At 46.3% G+C, this 15,156-nt stretch overlaps 1 long non-coding RNA gene across 2 annotated transcripts in view; it reads right to left on the reverse strand.

Moving 5' to 3' along the window:
• LOC140720303 (uncharacterized) overlaps positions 1-15,156 on the reverse strand; it is a 1,203,583-nt gene that overhangs the window by 1,187,032 nt on the left and 1,395 nt on the right. The window contains exons 2-5 of one of the 2 annotated variants that reach the window (XR_012097158.1): positions 8,593-8,758; positions 5,710-5,894; positions 5,058-5,182; positions 959-1,051 (exon numbers count right to left, since the gene is read on the reverse strand). This is a non-coding gene — a long non-coding RNA (uncharacterized lncRNA). The remainder of the gene's footprint in view (positions 1-958; positions 1,052-5,057; positions 5,183-5,709; positions 5,895-8,592; positions 8,759-15,156) is intronic. The other variant, XR_012097159.1, reaches the window with a different exon arrangement.

Raw genomic sequence — 15,156 nt, forward strand, 5'->3', positions numbered from 1 at the left:
TGTTGTGATAGAAGGACGGGACCAGCACTGCAACTTCTGAGAGTAACTGCGACGTGAACAAGGATGAACTCATCGAACCACATCCCATATCACGCCTTCCCTCCTGGAAATTCCTCGACCACCGACTGCTGGCCAGTGCCCCAGTGCGACAATTCCCATACTGAGAGGAATGGCGGCGGATATCAGGTGTGGGGCTTGATAATGGCCTCTTTCCCTTTTGTGTCCATGGACTGGAAGTATCTAACTAAGCTGATGATCCTACCGCCTTTCCTAATGCCTGAGGAAGCCCGGCGTCGATGGGAATGAGAGATAAACCCAGCTCGGTGGCCTCCCCCTGTGAACGGAGCATGCGCCTGGCATACACGGGGGTTTGCACCCAGGCACGGATTGAGTCATTCTGCTCCCTCGCATATAGAGAGGGACTGAATGATCCTAGTCCTGCCTCCCTGCAGGGGCAGTGGTTGGGAATGATAATGTGACAGGAGGAGCGGGGATAAGGCATTATTGAGGAAGAGGTAGATACAGATAGACTTACAGATGGTGAAACAGCTCATTGAGCCAAGACACACATTACACACTCTACAGGTGCCAAGTAACACGGTGTCTAATCCCTCATTACTCTAGTATTAAACCCCATGTCCGGACACTCCGAAACCTGCGCACAGCATCCCAGCCGGTCCTGTTTCACAATTGTGCTGTCATTTCAGATCTAGCTCATGCCGTGACGGGTCTGCAGATCGCTGGAGGCCCGCTGACTCAGCAGCACTTGAAGGAGCCTGATCCAGCAGCATAGAGCATTCACAGTATTTCAAAGGGAAAAGCAAACGCAAACAAACCTTTTCCCCGTAGGTTAGTAACATACACATTAAGAAGCAATGTGCCAGACTCAATAAGTTGTGAAAGCTTTGGCAATTGCTTGTCTCTCAATATGAAATGCACACCTTCAAATGCAACTTACGTTTGACCAATTGAGAGATCTTAGCTTGGATTCTCGACACTGTTCCCGTAACAACAACAAAATCCCGGAGGAAATTAGCAGGTCAGGCAGCATCTGTGGAGAAATACAAACAGTCGATGTTTTGGGTCGAGAAATTCCTTTCCATAGATGGTGTCTGAACTTCTGGATTATTCCAGCAAATAGCATGTGTTACTCTGGATTTCCAGGCTCTCTTATGTTTACAATCGATAGTCTAATTTTCAAATCACACCCATTCTGCAGTACTGCTACATCTGTATCAAGATTGAAGAATATTCGGATTCCTTACTAAACATCTGCGCTGCCTCCTGCCCTTGGAGCTTCCGTTCCTTCACAGCATCGTGCAATTTGTAATAATAAGCACCCAGTCCCGGTCATCTGCAAGCGCTATTTGGCCGGATTCAAACATGACGCTTTCTGAATAGTAAAGAAAACTATTGAGGCTCCAGATGGATACCCGCGAGCCTCGGTCCGACCTCCTTAAATTGATTTACAATCACTCTGTGGTCAGAGCTTTTCTTGTAAACATAGCAGGAGTAAATTGGCTACTAGCCCACTGAGCTTGCAGTGAAATCATGGCTTTCATTCCGCAATGCCACATGCTGCTTTCTGTAGCCGGGCACCTCCTACCGTTTGATATGTATCGAGTCTTTGAACAGAAGCAAAGTCTTTGCTTCTACAGGACTTTGAGGAGATCAGCTCAGAAACACCCACAATGAGCACAATCTCAAAGGGAAAACAACATTCATTAATTTGAAACGGCAAGTTCTGGTAAAAGGGAACTCATGTTTCCTGAACAGCTCTTCGCACGCTTGCTTTGCATTTGTAACACCCGGTTAGAGAACTGTTCCTAATCTCAACCATCCCTTACAGACTCTCTGGTGTTCATTCTTTTCGTAGCATGATTTCCCCGCTGACATTGATTTACAATCGCGCCCACTTTGCATTATTTCTGCCGTATATCAAAATTTGAAACACTCGGAACCCTCACTTAACGTCGATGTCGCATCTTTGATTTGAGCTGCTGGTCTTTCACAGCATTCAAGTGATCTGTAATAATGAGCACCCAGCCCCGGGCATCTTACAGCCGTATCTCCCTAATCACTATCTGGCCAGTCTCAAATATAATGCTTTCGGAATAGTAAAAAGAGATCTATCGAGGCCTCTATATTGAAGAACATAGATAAAGTTTTGCATAACATATAGCTGACACTAAAAAGAGCAAAACAAAGTAGGGTTTTGATTTTGAGAAACACAGAGGACGTTAACTGGGAAGTGCAGAAAACAGTGTGTGAATGGGGAGAGGGCAGGGAGAACAGAATCAGATAATAATAGTTCTCGTGGCGAAAAGGGTGCCTTAGTAGGGTATATAAATGCTCCAAATCTATTCTGGTACTGCTCCCCAACTTTTCCTTCACTACATTGATGACTACATTGGTGCTGCTTCCTGCACCCATGCTGAGCTCGGTAATTTCATTGACTTTGCCTCTAACTTTCTCCCAGCCCTCAAATTCACTTGGTCCATTTCGGACACTTCTCTCCCCTTTCTCAATCTCTCGGTCTCCATCTCTGGAGATAGACTGCCTACTGACATCTTCTGTAAACCCACTGACTCCCATAACTACCTTGATTATACCTCTTCCTACCCTGCCAAATGTAAAAATGCTATTCCCTGTTCCCAGTTCCTCTGTCACCGCCGCATCTGCTCCCAGGATGAGGCTTTCCGTTCCAGGACATCTCAAACGTCCTCTTTCTTTAAGTATCATGCCATCATCAATGATGCCCTCACCCACATCTCCTCCATTTCCCGCACTTCAGCACTCACCCCATTCTCCTGTCACCGCAACAGGGACCGTGTTCCCCTTGTCCTCACCTACCAACCCACCAGCCTCTGGATCCAGCATATTATCCTCCACAACTTCCGCCACCTTCAACAGGACCCCACCACTAAGGACATCTTTCCCTCTCTTCCGCTCTCTGCTTTTTGCAGGGCTCGTTCCTTCCATGACTGCCTGGTCCACACATCCCTCCCCACAGATCTCCCACCGGGCACTTTTCCCTGCCAGCGTAAGTGCTACACCTGCCCCGACACTTCCTCTCTTACCACCATTCAGGGCCCCAAACAGTCCTTCTAGGTGAGGCAACACTTCAGTTTTGAGTCTGTTGGGGTTACCTATTGCATCCGGTGCTCCCGGTGCGGCTCCTGTACATTGGCGAGACCCGACGCAGATTGGGGGACCGCTTCATCAAGCACCTTCGCTCTGTCTGCAACAACAGACAGGATCTCCCGGTTGCCTCCCACTTCAACTCTGCTTCACACTATCATTCAGAAATGTCCTCCTCTACTGCTATGATGAGGCCAAACTCAGGTTGGAGGAGCAACACCTCATATATTGTCTGGGTAGTCTCCAGCCCCTTGGCATGAACATTGAATTCTCCAGCTTCCGGTAATTCCCTCCCTCTCCCTTCTCCATTCCAGTTTCACTCTGCCTCCTCTTCCAGCTTCCTATCACCTCTCCTCTTATTTTGCTTTCTTCTATCACACAGTGCTTTCCCCTTAGATTCCTTCTTCACCTTTCCTGCCTATCCCCTCGCTGATTCCCCTACCCCACCCCTTGAACTTTCCTCTTATTGGTTATTTCACCTGGCACCTACCAGCCTTCTCCTTCCCACCCTCTCCCCCTATCATCTTTATAGGGCCCCTGCCCCCTCCCTCTTCAGTCCTTATGAAGGGTCTCAGCCAGAAACGTAGACTGCTCATTTCCACGGATGTTGCCCTACCCGCTGAGTTCCTCCAGCTTGTTGTACGTGCTGTTTGACCACAGCATCTGCAGTGTACTTTTTGTTTATGATAACAACCTTGTTGCATTGGCACCTTTCCAAACACTACCAAGTTGCCTGCTCCTTATTAACCTAGTGGCTTTGGGGGAGTCGGATATAATACTCCCGGAATGATAGCCTCCTTCCTGTTTCCGACTTTCACCCACCGACTGTCGATGGTCCCTCCATGATGTCCTCTGTCACTGTGATATTATCCCTGATTAGTAATTTTAATTGTCCCCCTTTCACCTCCCTCCATATGTATTCTGAAACAACTAAAACCTGGAGCATCAAACAACAAACCTGCCCTTGTAAGTCAAGTCTGTGTAATGGTGATAACATGTACCATCCATGTACTGAACCATGTTCTATGTTACTCTTATTCTTAATACATATTGTATTAAATTAAACACATTTCCAACTGACTACATGACACCCTGTCCACAACCGATCCTTCCACAGTCTCTCTGAACATCACATCTACCTTTATATATACTCTTCTATCATCTGACCAAACACTCTGGTTCCCATCCCGCAATGACCGAGAGTAAACAGATTCTGGCACCTCCAGCAGTCCTAGCGGCAAGAACATCTGTTCATCTCAAGTACAGATATAACCCGTGCCTTTGGTACAGGGTCAAATGGGAACATAACTTCATTGCAAAACCTATTTCTGCTTATTCACAGATTCGTAGGTTCTGACAACTTTATCGTAGAAAAGTACTTGATGACGACAGGCTACGTAAATGTAAATTATTGGTTGGCATTTGCTAGTTCGGACTGAATGAAATGTGGTGCTGGGACATTTGGCTTCAAGAGGGTTTGCTCTGAGCAGAGGCTTGCACGACGATATACTCAAGGGCAGGTGTATCATTGCAGCTTGCAATAGACAGTGGAGTCAATGACATGTTGCTGTAGTTCATGGAAATTCCACATTTCTGCAATCCCTACAGCAGGAAACATTTGCAGCGACTTATAAAGGGAAGAAATGCTCAACGTAGTTTGAGATTATTATAACGTAACACAGACAAGCAAGGAAAGATCAGAACTGATAAGAGTTTGAAATGGGCAAACAATATGAGGAAATGTGCGTGGCTTCACAGAGCTGGGATGCTGACAGCAATTAGAAAATCTGGAGTGATTACCATTGGGTCTGACAGAGGCATAACTGGTATTGATAGTCTTACTCAGTCCCTCTCCAGCTATTTCCTACCTTCCTTGTGAAGTCTAAAGGACCAGTGTTAGAGTAAATGAGACTCACCAAACTCCGAATCAGAAGGGTTCTCGCCAGTCGATGCTCTCAGTCCTCGGACTGGTTCACTTGTTGCTGTTCCCTTGTCTTCAGTTGTGGGCTTTTCACCAATAAATCTCTCACTGCAGGTCTAACTTTAACCAGACAGGTAATGAAGTATGTTACTAATACAAACGAGACCATAGCATTAACCTGAAAATTAAATCCTGAATGCATATATAATGACCCAAGTGAAGAAATCTGTAACTATCCCTCACACTTTACAAAATATTTGTGGTATCACAGGATCCAACCTCATAGGGTGACAGCCCACAGCGAGAGCCTCGCACATCTCACACAGGGTGGTGTAATCAGAGATATGTATCACTGAGGTGGCTGGAAACAGGTTCTGCAGGTGCAAACTCAACGGATGGATTTAGTCCCAGCATCACCACCTCAACCCCTCCTACAGCCAGATCAACGGCTCATCCGAGGTGATTCAGTGTAATATTTTGACAATCCGGACCAACCCCAGCAGGAGGTATCCAGGAAGCAGAACGAGACCTCAATTTGGGGTATTAACGGGACTCACTGCCCGACATCAGGTCTGCCCCCTCGGGATACCTCACCGATGGGAAATCATCGTTCTCGTTTTCCCCTCCAGACTGGCCTCAATACTCACCCCTGGGAACTTGGCGTACTTGCCGCGTAGACAGCTACCCGTCCCCCGGCTCCCCGCCGACAATCCGCTTCAACACTGAATGGAAAGAAAACCACCTCTCATCCGGGGACTGGAGTATTTGCAAAGTGATAGTCATCAAAGCGAGCATGCGGTCTCGGAAGCAAAACTCCGCAGACGCTGCAGATCTACGTTTGAAATGGGAGTGACTAATGAGATCACGTGATGTGTGGAGGGTCTCCCACCTGAACCGGTGACTCTACTCCTTGCCCGTCACCTGCTGCCTGACTGTATTTCCCACACTATTTCATATTTACACCAACTACATTTTTAAAATTCCCTGTGTATCTTCCCCATTCCCATCGTTCCACCCACTCCATCCCCCGGTCTCAGAGTTATGTGTTCAATTCTCATTCTGGTCCAACACACAATTCAGACCAAAACAGGTACTGTGCAGGCTTCATTCAAATCACTTCTATATTTATAAATGCTAATTACTATTCACATTCCTCTGGGGCCTCAGTGGGCAGGAGCACTGAAACATCAAGTGAGAACCAGCAGGAGGAGGCCATTCAGCCCCTCTAACCATCAACATGATGATGGCTGCTCGCTCAACACGCTGGAGGAACTCAGCAGGTCGGGCAGCATCCGTGGAAATGAACAGTCAATGTTTCGGGCCGAGATCCTACGTCAGGACTGAAGAGAGAGGGTTTAAGCGCCCTCTAAAGAAGGTGGAGGGAGAGTGGGAAGAAGGCTGGTAGGCGGCCAGCTGAAAAAAACAGTAATGTGAAAGATCAAGGGGCGGGGAGGGGAAACAGGGAGGGGATAGGCAGGAAAGATGAAGAAGGAATGTGAGGAATATAGCTTTCTGTCAATAACACACTTATAAATGTCGCATTTTGTCCCTCAGATAAATCGCTAATTCAGTCAGAGCAACCATACTCCAAGTGTCTGTCCCCACAACACCCAGTGGGACAGCCTGCTGGCCCGAGGTGGGTCTGCTTACTCTGTTCGTTAAACCCAGACACCTCAAACAAAAGGCAGCCGCTGGGTCCCTCCAGCCCATTGTGTCATATAGTAAGACCGTGACTTGCTCTCAAAATCACTCCCCTCCCCACACCGCACTTGCAGGGCAACACTTTACTGGTGTTGGCTACAAATACTGTATACTGAAGCATTCTTCATCCTCGCTAGTTCTCCCACTTCAATCCATCACCCCTGCAGCTCCGCCAACTCCTTGGCGAGGAAGAGTGTCATGAAAAAAACGAGCTTGTTGGATCTTTCCCGGGAGTCAGGTTAGGAAACACATGGTGGGGTCTATGGAGGGAACACCTTAATGATGAAACCCATATTCCCATTGGTTGGTATGCTAAACTGGCATTTGCTCCCACCAATGAGAGACAAGTAAATCTCATGTCACTTCACGAGAGATATGGGGTATGCACAGCATGCTTAAATCATCTCAACATCAGCCCCGGAGCGCAATGGTGACAAAGCTCCGCGAGAGGGCGCGCGTGGGCAGTAAGCGGGGTGGTGAGCTGGTGCGCGTGGTAGATGGGGAGACTGTAGAGTCGGTAACAGGGAATGTGTCCCTCGGTCCCGTACCACGCTGGCCAGATTACCGAATGAGTCATGGTCGATCTGCAACCGGCTGGGGTACAACATTAATGCACAAATCTCGATGCATATAGTTAATCAATGTAGTGTTTCTTTCTAGTTTAACAATATAATTAATATGCAGAAGTTATATTGGTTTACACTAATTAAACTTTCAGAACTTTTCTGATCAACGTACTAAATGCACAAGTGGGCCACTCGGCCCTCCAAACCTGCTACTGATCTGATTTAAACTTTCATTAGGCATTCCCTTATGTTCACCTCAACAACACTTCAACCACACTCTTTATAAAGAAACTGGGCTTTGAATGGAATCAAAGGCTTTACTTCCACTGGTCAGTGAGTAGAAAGAGTTTGCAACTCCCATGATTAACACCGGCCAAAAAATGGGAGGGTGATAAGGGGAGTGAGGGGGGGTAGAGGGAGGGTAAACTGTTGCTGCTTTTCACTAAATGATGCCCTGTCCACAGCCAATATTTCCACACTCTCTCTGAACATTGCATCTATCTTAATATCAATTGCTTCATCATCTGACCCAACACGCTGCTTCCCATCCTGAAATCACTGAGTGCAAACCAATTCCAGCAGCTCCAGCAGTCCTGGCTGCAAGAACATTCATTCATCTCAAGCACAGGTATATCCCACGCCTTTGGTACAGGGTCAAATGTAAACATTGCAAAACCTATTTCTGCTTAATCACAGATTCATAGGTTCTGACAATTTATAGGCAGAAAAGTACTTGATGTTGCCAGGCTACATAAATGTAAATTTTTGTTTGGCATGTGCTAGTTCGGACTGAACGAAATGTGGTGCCGGGACATTTGGCTTCAGGAGGTTTGCTCTTGGCAGAGGCTTGCACGACGATACACTCGAGGGCAAGTATATCATTGCAGCTTGCAATGGCCAGAGGAGTCAATGACAGGTTGCTGTAGATCATGGTAATGCCACATGTCTGCTATCACTACAGCAGGAAACAGTTGTGGCGACTTTTAAAGGGAAGAAATTCTCAACGCATTTTGAGATTATTATGACCTAACACAGACAAGCAAGGAAACATCAGGAGTGGCACGTTTGAATTGAATTGTTTGTACGTGTTAATACGAGGAAAGTGCGTAGCTTGTCACAGCTGATGCTGACAGATCTGGAGTGATTGCAACTGGCATAACTGGCACTTCTAGGTTTATTCAGTTTCACTCCAGCTTTTTCCTATTTTCCTGTGTACAGAATTGTAATGTCTAAAGGACCGGTGTTTGAGTAAATGAGACTCACCAAACTTTCTCCTGACTGAATCACTGGAAACTCTGAGTCAGAAGGGTTCCCTCCAGTTGATGCTCTCAGTCCTCGGGCTGGTTCACTTGTTGTTCCCTTGACTTCAGCTGTGATTCACTTCCAGTCGTGGGCTTTTCTTCCAATAAATCTCTAAACACAGTTCTAACTTTAACCAGAGAGATAATGAAGCAGGTTAACAATGGAAAGGAGAACAAAGATTTAAACTAATTGACATTGTAATCTGTATCTGCCCCTTACACTTTACAAAACCTGACATGGGATACAAAAGAACACACACAAAATGCTGGAGGAACTCATCAGGTCAGGCAGCATCTGTATGTCGACTCGACTCTCTTCCATAGATGCTGCCTGGGTTTCTCAGTTACTCCAGCATTTTGTGTGTGTTTCTTGGATTTCCAGCATCTGACGATTTTATCTTGTTTGTGATGGGATACACATACCGGGGCTCAGTCATGGTATAAGATACAAATCATAATATATAGGAGTAGAATTCGGTGATTCGGTCATTTCAGTCTGCTCCATAATCAATCATGGAAGATCTTTTTCTAACACGGTATTCCTGCTTCCCTGCTATAACACTCAACCTATTTAGCAATCCAGAACATGAATATACCCAACGACAGCCTCCACCACCCTCTGTGGCTTCAAATTCTATAGATCAACAAACATTACATAAAGTAATTACTCACATCTCAGTTTTAAAGTGATGCTTCTTTATTCTGAGGCAGCACTCTCAGATCTCAGACTCTCTGTCTAATCCAGACACCCTCTCCATTCCCAATGTATCCAGGCTTGTTGTTATTCGGTTGGTGTAAATAATCACCCCCTCCCCCCCAACCACCATCCCTCTGAACTCCACTGAACACAGGCCCAGGGCCATCAAATGCTCCACATGCATAAAGCTCATCATTCCTCAGCTTATTTTGTGTACCTTGTCATCAACAATTGTAGTGAAAACATGTCGAGGATTAAAAGGACAACTGGTACCAGGATAATTTACAGGGAAAAGCTCTGATTTCTTTCCTGCTCTTCTATCACAAAACAAGCGCTAGTGCACTGCTCTGTTCACAGGAAATTTAACATGTTCCAGGGTGAATGTAATCAAGAGAAACTGGAATCACTACAAATGCTCATCAGATAAGGAACTGCCGTGGGGAGAGGAAAAAAGTTAATGATACGGTTTCCTAACCTTACGTCAGAATGGATTCAAATATTATCCAGATTTTACTGGAGATCTTAGGTTGTTTTCCTTGGTGCGGTGGGGACTGATGGAAGATTTAATAGAGGTTTATAAGGTTATGAAAGACATAGAGTAGACAGGGAGTATCTTTTCACTGGTTAGAAATGTCCTATACCAGAGGACATGCAATGAAGGTGTGAGGGAATAGTTGCAAAGGAAATGTGAGGGTAAATTGTTTTACTCAGGGAGGGAGTGGTGAATGCCTGGAATGAACTGTCTGTTATGGTGGTGGAAGACAATACATCGGAGTCTTTGAAGACACGTTTAGATAGGCACAAGGGTGTGAGGAATATTGAAAGGATATGGACACTGTGTAAGAAGGACAGATTAGTTTTTTGTTGGGGGGGGGGGGTGTTTGGTTTACTTTTCAGCTGGTTTGGCACACCATTGTGGCCGAAGGGCCTGTTCCCGAGATGTACTGTTCCATATTCTGTTCTATCTTCAGCATCTTGAGTTTCTCTTTGACTCCCACTGGCAGATAGACAGGTGACAATGATTGGAAATTTCCAAATGTGAATTGAATTCTGAAACCCCGGTCTATTTCTACTAGCGCAAACACGAAATAGAATCTTTAATCACAGCCTCACCCTGTGAGGGATGGAATGGGAAGTCATTCTCTGCTTTGCTTCCAAAAAAACTTCAGAACCAAACACCTGAGCACAGAACAGAAATACTAACTGATAATCTCATAAACCCAGGTAACTTTACCACTGCATTCATTTTTATCTGGTTAGAAAAAGTGAGTGGTGTCCCAGGATCCAACCTCACAAGGTCACAGCCCACACCGAGAGTCTTGCACATCTTTCCCACATTTCACATAGGCTGGTGTAACAAGAGATTCCATCTGATAGTTTTCAACCAGATTTCCCAGTTCCACACAACTTTGCTTCCCAAGAGACTGAACTCCTTCCAAGGCGATGTACTAAAAAGCTGCAAACGAAATGAACACTCAACAGATGAAGATCACCTGTGGAAAGGTGATTGTTCAGCCCCAACACCCTGTGTCAAAATGGCTTTCAACATTTTCTGAGTTGATTTCAGGTCTCCAGCGTCTTGAGTCTTTCTTTATTTTCCAGCTGCTCACAGACAGGCGACAGTGAGTGGGAATTTCCAAACACGGTGAGGGTACTGACCCCAAGGTAGATAACCAACGATGCAAACACTGAACAGCTCATTCCAGATACTCCCTGTCTCTGTGTATTGAGATTACCTCTCAGGTCTCTCCGATCTCGCCGCTCTATTGTATCTGTGCTTTTCGGTTTGGACTCCCTAACCCTGGGAAACGCACACTGGTGGATGTGGCCAGGCATCAAGGATTTACAGACTACACAGGGCTTGACTGTACCAATGACACTCCCCTCCCTGGCACTCCAAACAATGCTTCGAAGCATGCAACACAAGCCAGCCAGGAAAGCTACTTTCCTCAGAGCTGAGCATCCAATGTCGGTAACAGCAAAGTTAATGAGGACTCTGGCCAGAAAGCATCCAGGCTGAGCTCGCAGAAAGAGTGTACATATGCACGTTGTTGTCTTCACAGCCATTGTCAACACTTCACTCATCCAGGCTGCTGTTCCCACGTGCTTTGAATCATCCACCATCATCCCTGTACCACAGAACTCTACACATTCAGAACAAAGCACCTACTGCCCAGTGGAGCTGTTGCCAATCAGCATTAAGTGCTTTGAACGGCTGATAATGGCACAGATCAAAAATTCCAATCCTGGTTCACTGGGCACTCACCAGTATGCTTACCGACTGAATTGCTAAGTGGCAGATGACGTTGCATCTGTCACTCCCCTTGGCCTGACATGCCTAACAAAGAGACAATTAGGTCAAAATGTTGTTTCTGGATTTCGTTTCAGCATTCAACACTGTTGTCCCACAAACCTTGAACACATTCCCACTGTTATGGTCCGTCCAGAGCCCGCATTCCAGTTCTTGATCCGGTTCGCGGACTCCGGATCTTGTAACCATCCCTCGTTTCACCCTTGAGCCCAATTAGTCACACCTTTGGATCATCTTGGCTTGTTTGGGCTCAAGGAGGTGCACCTGATGCCCATCGGCTGGCAGTATATTTAAGGGGCTCTGGGACTGAGTAGAGTTGGGGGGTTGTCCTGTTCATCCTGGCTTGGAGTATGCACCATTATAGACGAGTTCTGCGAGTTTGGAAGTCACCCTGGACCAAGCTCCCTTCCTATCCCTTGCCTCCGTCGGGTAAGCCAGGCCGGACTGCCATTGTTCGGTGGAGGGCTCTGCCCCTTCCTATCCCTCACCTCTGATGGGTTGTGCCCCGCGACCTACCCAGGTGCCCCGTGACTTCCCCAGGCCCCCGTGTTTCTGCCTGGGAGGTCTGGGCCCTGCCCAGGAGTTATGTGGCCTGCCCAGAAGACTGCCCCTTCCTATCCCTCGCCTTTGATGGGTTGTGCCCCTTGACCTGCCCAGGAGCTATGCGGCCCACCCAGAGAACTCCAAGATCCTGCCTGAACCCCAGAATCACTTTGAACGCCACATCCCTCACGCACGCCACAGTCTCCACATCTTGTCTATCGTTTAGTTGTTCCCGTCCTGTCCCGAGTACTTCAGTGCCTGCATCCTGCATTTGGGTCCAGTCTCATGTCTCCTTATGACATCCACGCCTCTGTCTAAACACACCACAATGCAACTGGGTGGTGGACTTTCTAACCAACTGCGACAGACTGTCAGGGTGCACAACTGGTCCTCCCTTCCCATCATCGTCAACCTGTGATACCCTCAGCCTTGTCCTGAGACCACTGCTCGACACTCTGCTCACACACAGTTGCAAATCCAAACACCCGAACAAGGCCTACCTGTCATCAAGCACGTATCCACATAAAGCTGCTAGAAGAGTACCATCAAGGGTCCCACACACCCTGGTCAGGGACTGTTCGTCCCACTCACATCAGCCCATCAGGGAAGAGGCTACATAACATCCACCCCAGGATAATCAGCCTCAAAACAGTTATTTCCCTAAACAATAAACCTGATCAACACCTTCACTCTCACCAAACCACCCCTCCATACCCTCACCACTAATTTAACATTCCCTATCAATCAACATATGTCCAGACACTCCTGTGCCTAACATCACTTTATGGGCAGACAATCAATATCAGTTTCCATATGCCCAGACACTGCTGTGCCTAACATCACTTTATGGATATACAATCAATGTTTTTTTAAAGCAATCGTACTGTATGTATTGTGTTTTTTTATTATTATGCTCTCTATCATTTTGTTTTTTTTTTCCTGTCCTGCTTCAGACCCAGAGTAACAATTATTTTGTTCTCCTATACACCTGTGTACTGGAATGATATTAAACAATCTTGAATCTTGAACCCTGGGGAAAATACCACGACCAACCACATTATCTAACCTCCCTCTTGACTTTATAAACTCCTACAATGTCACCTCCATTCTCCTCTGGAATGAAGATCCAGCTTGGCCAACCTCTCTCTATAACTGGGCCCTCTAGTCCAGGCAGCATCTTCAGCAATCTCTTCTGCAACGTCTCTAGATTGATAATATCTTTCCTACAATAGCGTGAACACAACTATACATAATACTCTGTGCAGCCATACCAACTGTTTACATGACTACAATATATTGCCCACAATCCAAAATGTGAAGGCCAGAATGATTAAAGACTTCATTTCCAGCCTTTATACCTGCATGTCCACTTTCAGTCCACGGTACACTTGTACTCCCAGGTCACTCCGTTCCACAGCACTCCATGCCCTCCCATTCACTATACCAGTCCCACCCTGGTCTGACTGTCCAAAATGCACCATCTTTCACTTGCCCACATGGAAAACCATTTGTCATTCCTCAGCCCATCTCCATAACAGACCCATGGTCCCTTTGAAATTCAAAGTAACCTGTCGCAATATAAAACAGACTCCCGAATATCGTGTCAAACTTGCTAACCATGCTACGTACATTCATATCCAAACTAATGGCATGAATAATGAATTACAAAGGTCTCAACGTGACACACACATTCCGATCATCACAGGGCTCCACTCGCTAGATCCAACTTCAACCATCACCCTCTGCTTCCTGTCATCGAGCCCGGTCTGAATCTACCTCTTCAGTTCCCCATGAATCCCATGTCACCTAATATTACAGATCAGCTGCCATGTGGAATCTTGTTACAGACTTTACCAAAGTTCAGATGAACAACATCACTGCCCAACTTCACCTATCCCCATAGTTACCTCTTCAAACATTTCCAGAATACTTGAGAGGTATGATGTCCCTCTGGGTGGTGTAGTTGGTGATTTCCCCATAACCAACGTCTAACCACCCGAGACTTCAGCTTCACTGCAGACTCAGGAAGTTCTGATCCCAGCTGCAGAATTACCAACCAGTATACTGCAAGTTCCATATCCTCAGAATCACCAGACCAGTATTATAACCCACATACAGACTCCTCTTGGACGTTTTGGAGTTTGTAGAGTTACCTATCTGGACTGAAGCGTGTACACTGTCAGTTCTATATACTCAGAGACTCCATCCCAATATTATAACCCACACACAGACTCTTCTAGGACACTTTGGAATCAGCGATTTCCCATGGTGTTCCTGCCATTTCCTATTCACAAACTAAGGAGGAACCAGAAACTAATGACCCTCTGCCGGGGCCGGTGCTCAGGCTGGTTCCCCAGTCTGTAGATTGTGAGAGGATGCGGATACACTTCAGCTTGACTCCAGCAGCTAAACTGAGCACGTTTGATCACTATATCATTGCTGTGAGGGATCTCACCCTGCACAATTGGCTGTCATGTTTCTCACAGTGTAGCAGGAACAAAGTGCTTTTAAAGAAAAATCACAAAATAGAAAACACTGGGAACTCAGTACATCAGGACACTTCTGTGAAAGGAGAAATGGTGGAAGACCCAATTTCAGAAACGGGACTGTCCAAGATCCTGCCCGATCAGCTGAGCAATTCCAGTATTTTCTACTTACTTTACATTTCCTGCAAAATTAGTTTTTTTTTTCGTCTACTTGAATGCACAGATATTAACTGGTTGCAAAACGTTTGGGGCACCCCAAGCTGTTCAACAGATTTGAGTTAATGCCACCCCACTCCACCAATTTTTCAGTTTTCAGTTCCTTCTGACCCTGGTGTAACACATCCCATACAGTCAATACTCACAGCACCCTTTCCTCCCACTATCATTCTGTTACATTTGCTCCCGAGGCCACTGTCTCTACCCTGAGAGGTGGTGAACACAGAGCAATAAAATGTGCATCTCTTCTTGCAGCTTTGGCTGGCTGTTACC

This window comes from Hemitrygon akajei, unplaced genomic scaffold, assembly GCF_048418815.1.
Source record: "Hemitrygon akajei unplaced genomic scaffold, sHemAka1.3 Scf000041, whole genome shotgun sequence".
Lineage (NCBI taxonomy): Eukaryota > Metazoa > Chordata > Chondrichthyes > Myliobatiformes > Dasyatidae > Hemitrygon > Hemitrygon akajei.